Source organism: Schistocerca cancellata, chromosome 4 (assembly GCF_023864275.1).
Source record: "Schistocerca cancellata isolate TAMUIC-IGC-003103 chromosome 4, iqSchCanc2.1, whole genome shotgun sequence".
NCBI lineage: Eukaryota > Metazoa > Arthropoda > Insecta > Orthoptera > Acrididae > Schistocerca > Schistocerca cancellata.
The window spans coordinates 277207057-277215890 of NC_064629.1; positions in this window are offsets into that span (position 1 = coordinate 277207057).

The following is an 8834-nucleotide window of genomic DNA, read 5'->3' on the forward strand; positions in this document are numbered from 1 at the left end:
AGATAGTAGATGGCTTAGCCTTTTGACAAAGTTTACAAATAGATAAGACTCTTCGAATTCTCTTTTCCATATTGTTAAAATAACAAGTCGTCCAAAAAATATGATAACATTTTCGTGGACCAAAATGTGCATAGCTGAAATGAATGTACCAAATGAGCTTATTAACAAAATCGTCAGGAATGCAAGGTACCTATACCTTGTCATCAACAGTGCAGCGTTTGAAGAGTGTGTTGTTTCTAACCAGATAATAATGCCGAATCTGTGTGTGTGTCTTGTCATGCCATTTACTTTTGATGTCTTTCCAAATCGGATCTTTATCTTGTTCATGAGCAATGTCCTTTAAAGATGTGGTGATGAAGTTTTCAAAGCGAGTTTCTGAGTGTAAAGAATACTGAAATTTTCTCGAGGTTGCCTTTTGTGTTACTTTTCTCAAGCCCAGCCGGTGCGCGTAACAGTGCGTACGCAACAACGTTCTCCTTGCCGGGAATGTAGACTATTGTGAAGTGGAATTCTTGCAGAAACAATGCCCAACGTTTTAACCTGTCATGATTTAATTTTGAAGACATAAGAAATTGTAATGCACTATGATCACTGTATACTTTTACGTGCTTACCAGAAAGAAAGAAACGGAATTTGTTAAATGCCCAAGCAATAGCTAAAGCTTTTGAGGATGCGATTATGTTGTTCCCATGAGGCTTCTGCTATCAGAATATCGTCCACGTATAAGGTGATATGACGTTTTAAGAACTCAGGTAATATGGAATTTAGCCCACGAATGAATGCTGCCGAAGAAATGTTCAAACCAAAAGGAAATTTCCGAAATTGATAACAAACGCCGAAACAAAGAAAAGCTGTGTATTTTATACATTCTGGATGAAGTTCGATCTGATAAAAGCTGGACCTGTGATCAATAGAAGACAACACTTTTACACCATTAAAATTTTGAAGGAGTTCTTCCAACGTTTGCGGCCTGTCTGTTTCAGGAATGATGATAATATTTATTTGTCTCGAATCTAAGACAAGCCTGATCGATCCATTTTTCTTTTCAACAACATGTAATGGATTGTTGTATGAGCTTACTGCAGGCTCAATAATGCCCTCGTAAAACATAGATTGTATTTCTGTTCTAACACGGTCCCTATAATGTGCCGGAATTACGTATGGTCTAACAAAAAATTTAGTATTATCACGAGCACAAAATTGGTATTGAAATCCCTCGATTGTTCCTGTTTTGTGAGTAAAAACTGTGGAATGTGCTTGTAAAATCTCAAAAAGATCTTGCCTATCAGTGTCATTACAATTATCAATTGTTTGAATTTTATTTTGAATTAACTCATTACAATCAGATACACCGTCGATATCATACCCCTCAATACTTGCAGAGTGATTGTTGGTGTCAAGGTCCGTCGAAAGTTCCGAACTGTTGTCTAACAGGAGGTAAAGCCGATCAATTCCCTCGTCATGGTTTGAGAGCCAATCTTCAAATTTCAAAGCTGTTGACTTACCTTCTTTCTCTAAACTTATTTCAGCATCGTGAAAGTTTAAGATTGCTTTGTATTCATTCAAAAAGTCTACTCCCAATATAATTTCCTTCGACAGTAATGGAACAACAAGAAAGTTCATAGAGAAACTGTGGCTTTGACAAAAGAATTCTAAGTTGGTTAGTTGGCGTACATCTACACTTTTTCCAAAGATTGCACCTTGTAATTTAATCTTACGTAACGGAAGTGTGGGGAAATTGTTCGATTTGTTGCATTTGCTAAAGGCTATTTCACTAATTACTGAAATGGGACTGCCAGAGCCAAGTACTGCCGTAAATTTTACGTCACTTACTATAATGTAAATTACAGGATATGCAATGTTGTTATGTTTTACGTCGTGTTCCTGGAGTAAGAGGTCCCTAATGTCTTCCATTCTTACGTAATTACTAGCCACGGCAGCTACGTCGTCAGCTTCATAAGTACGTTTTGTGGCTGCCAGCGGTGTGAGTCATTGCCTATTGTCTCTATGTTGGCGCGCGTCGTTATTCGGATTTGGAGATCTAACTTCTACAAAATCACCTTGTCGAGAGGGCCCTGCCATGTTTCAATCCCACCAGTTCTGATGAAATTCAGGTCTGTCATTTTGTCGGTAGTTTAGATAGTTTCTTTTTTGTCGGTCATGTGGTGGAGAATTTCTCCCAGAATCGTAACTGCGCGGTGGACAGTTGCATTTGAAGTTATTCTGTCTCCCTTGATAATAATTATTTTGGTTCCCATATTGTCTGTTTCTCTGATTGTTTCTGTGATAGTCATTACTGCGGAAAGGTGATCTTTCCCTTTAATTATTACTACTCTGCCAACGATTGTCATACGGGTGGTGTCTGTTTTGATCACGATTTACGTTGTAAGGATAGCCTTGTCAGGTCCAGTTATTATTTCTTTCATCGCGGAATTGTGACGGATGTGACCTGTAATTGTTGTGTTCCTGTTTTCGCGTCCCGCGATTGTCAGTGTCAATTTCCAGTTCTTGTAACAGTCCCTGAAAAGTTTCAATGTCGTCTTTGCAACGTCCTGCCAAAATAATATGTCTTAAATGTTCAGGCAATTTGATTAAGCAAATGCGGATGAGTCCTGAGGGACTGTATGGGTTTGACAGATACTGACTCTTATGCAACATGTCTTCAAAATATTTCACAAGACTGGAAAATTCAGATTGTTCGAAATTTTTCATCATTATGATGCTATGTTTTACTCGGTCTTGTGTAGCTTGAGACCAATATGCTGAGAGGAAGGCATGATAAAATTCTCTTTCACTGTGACAATCGTGAATGACCGATTGCATTCTTACCGCTGGTTCATTCTCTAAATAGCCACACATAAATTCTAATCTGTGCTCTAATGACCAGTTGGGAGGAGAACAATGAGAGAATTGATGAAACCACGCTTGTGGATGAATGTCATTGCCAGAATTCTTAAATGTTTTGAATTTACTTGTAGTAATGAACAGCTTGTAGTCAAAATCATTGTGTCGGCGAGTCGCATACCGTTCATTGTTATGTCGTGTCGGCGGTTCCAACTGAAAATTCGGTGCACATTGCCAATTTTTTAATAATTTCCGAAATGCCCTGTGTTATTATTTTGTGGCTTTTTCGTATTTCTAAGTCCCTCTTCCCATGTTGGAGCGCGAGTCTCGTCTGAAATTACCTGTCTTGTATTACCTGTGTCAACTCTGTACTCTGTATTGATTTGATTCTGATTTTGTTTGAATTTTCTAATTTGTTCATACTCTTCTGATTCAGTGACAGCTACGGGTCTTGTGTCAGTCAGATCATCATCTACCTTTGTAGATAAGTTAGTGAACTGATCCGAAAGTTCGGCTACTTTCTCCGATAATGAACTGATTTCCTCAGTGTGTTTTTCTGAACTAAGTTTCGGAGTGTCCATTTGTGTTGAAAATGTATGTACTATGTCCTTTAAGTTTCCTTGAGTTTTTGCAAGTTGCGTAACCGAATCGGTAGATGCAATTGAGTCAATTTTAGCTTGCAAGGTGTCGTGATTTTCATAAACAATAGTTTGCAGTTCTTTTATGGCTGCTTCGTTATTCTGTAATGAATTTTCATGACGCGAAAAAATAGGTCGAAAATGCTCACAAATTTGTGTTTTTACGTCATTACAGACTTTTGCAAGATTGTGTCCTGTCATTTCGGTTTCCTGAGGCGAGCTGTTGTCGACCGATCGATCGATAATACTTCCCTATTCACTAATTGTTTCACTGTCTACACCTTTATTTGCCACCCGCTCCATTTCCCTATGCACAATTACCAAATTACTACGTTGAATGTCTGTTAATTCATTACACGGTGGTGCTGATAAGCTACAATCGTCGTCACTATCATTTCTCAATTTACTTTGGAGCCTAGTGTTACGTTTTTCACACGCCATAATTATCACGTATTTCACACGGTAACAAGAAAAGCACAATTTGAAGAGCAAAAACAAGAAAACACATTAACGTAGCCCTGAAAATAATATCTCGTTAATTGCAAGCGCAGCTGCGAAATACTTAGTGCAAATCTATATGAATGCCACAACTGTTTTACTGTACAACAATGAAAAACTACAACTACAAAGGAAATTCTCTCTACAATTTCGCTCTAGCAATAAACAATAGCTACACTAATTATACACACTACAAGAAAAAATAAGAAGATCCCAGTGAGGTATCCTCGGCTAAGGGTCAACATATGAAACGTTCCCTTAGAAAAATTAATGAGATACTGTGCTGATAAACCTCTACGTTATTTGATTCTCGAACAGCTGAACAAAACTGAACGTATTCAGACATTACTCTCTTTACTTATTCTGTTCAACACTAAACTGACCAACAATATTTTTAGCGCAACGCAATCCGGCTTTCAAAAATCCCTACAAAAGAATGGCCCTGACTAACAATAACCTATACCTTTCATGAATGACTTACCTCACAAAAATCTTCGTTACTCGAACTACTGTAATGCAGCGAACGCCACTACTGCCAGCTAAATAAAAGATTCTAACTACTGAAGGCACTAACTACTGATAGGCATAGTTAGCAAATGAAAGATTTTAATAGAGAACAAACAATGCATTTACCTTAATAGTGTTCAAAAATCATAATATATATATCAGTTCATGATATCCAGCATTACAAATTTACTCTTTCTGGCGGACACACATCCAGATCGTCCGCTCTTAAAATTCTGTCATCTCCCTCCCCACATCCACCACTGCTGGCGGCTCACCTCCAACTGCGTAACGCTATGCGCTGTTCACATCCAACTGGCCAACACTAGAATATTCCAACAATGCAAACCAGCCACAGATTGCACACAGCACAGTCAGTGATTTTCATACAGAACGCTACGTGGCGTTACCATCATAAAAACCTAAACAGCCTACTTACAACATCATCGACAGGTATGTAAATAATTGGAGTTGCAATTCTCTGTGACAGACAGAACAGCCACCATAGTGCATTAGTGTTGTTCGTGCTTAGGCTTGGTAGGGTGTATAACGAGTGTGAACAGCGTCAGATGTTGATTGACCACTGCAAAGGGAAAGAAATGCTGTGTACTTTTATGAGACAGCGTTATCAGCACATGAAAGAGTTTGAATGGAGCCACATTGTGGGTACCCATTTTGCTGGTTGTTCAAGATTTTTAAGTTCAGACAGTATCCTGATGCTGGACTGCATGGAAACATGAAGGCAGGGCGGGCATACTCGTTGTCAAGGTTCTGGTAGTCCACATATGACAGTGATGAGGGAGGATCGCTATATTGTGCACCAAGAACAATGTACCTCCATCATATCCGCACCAGCCACCCGAGAACAAGTAGTCTACTCCCAGCAACATTCTGTGTTATCCTGCACCACTGCTCAGAGACTGGCAGCACCCGCACTTGGGAATTACCATCCCGCATTAGGCTTCTATTAACACCACAGGGCAAACAGAGTGTTTGAGTGTTTGTAGTGGTGCTGTGACTAGGTAGCATAGACTGCTCATGAATGGCATCGCAATGTATTCAGTGATGAATCGTGGTTCGACACTACCCTAGATGACCATCGTTGGTGAGTATCTACATCTACATATACATCCATACTCCGCAAGCCACCTGACGGTGTGTGACGGAGGGTACTTTGAGTACCTCTATCGGTTCTCCCTTCTATTCCAGTCTCTTATTGTTCGTGGAAAGAAAGATTGTCGGTATGCCTCTGTGTGGGCTCTAATTTCTCTGATTTTATCCTCATGGTCTCTTCCCGAGATATACGTAGGAGGGAGCAATATACTGCTTGACTCCTCGGTGAAGGTATTTTCTCAAAACTTCAACAAAAGCCCGTACCGAGCTATTGAGCGTCTCTCTTGCAGAGTCTTCCACTGGAGTTTGTCTATCATCTCCATAACGCTTCCGCGATTACTAAATGATTCTGTAACGAAGCGCGCTGCTCTCCGTTGGATCTTCTCTATCTCATCTATCAACCTTATCTGGTCATTGCATTTTAAATCATTCCTAATGCCTACTCCCAGACAATTTAGGGAATTAATTGCTTCCAGTTGCTGACCTCCTATATTGTAGCTAAATGATAGAGGATCTTTCTTTCTATATATTCGCAGCACTTTACACTTGTCTACATTGAGATTCAATTGCCATTCCCTGCACCATTCGCTGCAGATCCACCTGCATTTCAGTACAATTTTCCATTGTTACAACCTCTCGATATACTACAGCATTATCCGCAAAAAGCCTCAGTGAACTTCTGATGTTATCTGCAAGGTCATTTATATATATTGTGAATAGCAACGGTCTACGACACTCCCCTGCGGCACACCTGAAATCACTCTTACTTCGGAAGACTTCTCTCCATTGAGAATGACATGCTGCGTTCTGTTATCTAGCAAATCTTCAATCCAATCACACAATTGGTCTGATAGTCCATATGCTCTTACTTTGTTCATTAAACGACTGTGGGGAACTGTATCAAACGCCTTGCGGAAGTCAAGAAACACGGCATCTACCTGGGAACCCGTGTCTATGGGCATCTGAGTCTCGTGGAGGAATAGCACGAGCTGGGTTTCACACGATCGTCTTTTTCGAAACACATACTGATTCCTCCAGAGTAGATTTATCGTCTCCAGAAATGTCATTATACTCGAACATAATACGTGTTCCAAAATTCTACAACTGATCGACGTTAGAGATATAGGTCTATAGTTCTGCACATGTGTTCGACGTCTCTTCTTGAAAACGGGGATGACCTGTGCCCTTTTCCAATCTTTTGGAACGCTACGCTCTTCTAGAGACCTGCGGTACACCGCTGCAAGAAGGGGGCAAGTTCCTTCGCGTACTCTGCGTAAAATCGAACTGGTATCTCATAGGGTCCAGCGGCCTTTCCTCTTTTGAGCGATTTTAATTGTTTGAGTATGGTGGACACCTTGGGAGAAGCCCCATTCTTCCAATGTTTTAGAGGGGCACAGTTCTGTTCCTCCTGGTGGAATGGAGTGGGGAGTTGTCAGCTATGACGTCAGGTTACGGCTTGTAGTATATGAAGGAGCTCTGTCTGCAGAAAGGTACATCTTGGAAATCCCAACTTTTTATATTAGCAGTTAAATTCCGTTAACATTTCTATAAAGTATATTGTATAATAAAATATTACTTTCTCACCATGAAAATCATACCGGTACCTCCATAATTATGAATATATCTAAAAATAAAAATATTTCCATAATATCCTCGGTGTCACACTCTAATTATTAGCTATTTTGGTGTTACTGTAAAAACAAAATAACTAAAATACATATTAAAAAATGAAAGCTAAATGATAAATCTTAAAATCTGAATCAAATTAATTTTGAATGTAACCAATTATATAAATAAACAACCATATAATGTCTGACCAAGCAAAAATTCACATCACCCTTAATCAAAAGACTTTGATGAATAATAATGAATTTTTAAAATTAGATATCTAATAAACTTAGTTGAATCAAAGGTTATAAATCGTACAGGACAATCAAAACTAACACAAGGTAACAACAGTTTGGATTCCATTAGATATGTTGTGGACAGCGAATGTGATGTAATTCAAACAAAAGGGAAGCCAGCAGTCAGTCCAGATTTCAACTATAGTGTAGCTATCGTAAGTGCTAGAAAATATAAAAAATACAAAGGAATAAGACTCTGAATGACACATACTGAGGTCTAGATCACAGTTTTGTGGAACTGGAGACTCCATAGTACGTAAGATACAGTATGAAGAAAGTCATATAGACTCAAGAGGCTTGTAAATGCATATGTCGTTACAAGACCTCAGCTTGTACATAGCGTAATTCAAAAGTCAGGCTGCTGTTTATAGATTTATGCAAGCAGTCACAGTATACATGAAAGAGGATGTACAATGTTCTCTAGACCAATGACATCTGTGTATGACTCGCAATTCAAATAAATTTTGTACTAAAATAAAATTAGTCAAACTGCAATTACAGTAAAATAACAGCTAATCCTGATGTGGAACATGTGATCCAAAATTAATGTTAAAATTATTTTAAAAACTTGTAATCATGATTAAAAGCTTGGAGTTTGCAAATCAAAATTATTATATTATTTTTAATTTTGTTTTACAATATATTGTATAAAATAATAAATACTGTGTGTTAACACCCTATGTAATACAGTCATATGAACTACAGTGTCATGAGTGTTGATGGAAAGTGACATATAATTAAGCTCCTTATACAAGGTTAATTGGCAATTCAGTTTAACCTTTAATATACTGAATTGATGTTCGTAATAATATAAATGAAGATAATGCAAACAGTTACAGGAAACCCAACATAATTTTGCAACCACAATTTTTTTCTCATTTGATAAGGTATCAAGCGTTACTAGATAGAGAACATTATGTTAGGCAGAATACGTTCCTCATAGGTCGTAACTACTCCCGGTGCAGGAGGTGGCTTTCAAAAAGTTCCTAAAACTCTGTGTCTCTCACTTCCACCTGCTCTCTGAGCAGAGGGTTGCTATAAGACATCAGGTGACAAAGAATTTCGATCTTCTCAAGGAAGTCCTTAAATCTGTCCTTCTCACTTCTTAGGATCAGGCTTGTAGTCACCACCCAGCAAATTGTTTACAATGAATTATGTGTTTCAAAAAATGTGATGAAAAGGTACAAACAAGCGTTGTTCAACAACGATATCACGAACAAGAAAGTGTTAAAATGCAGTCGAAAATGTGAAGTACTCATTATGTGAAATGAAATTAAAGAATTGTTCATTAAGAAGCAAATGATCAGCTACAATTTGAGTAGGTTCCGTTTTG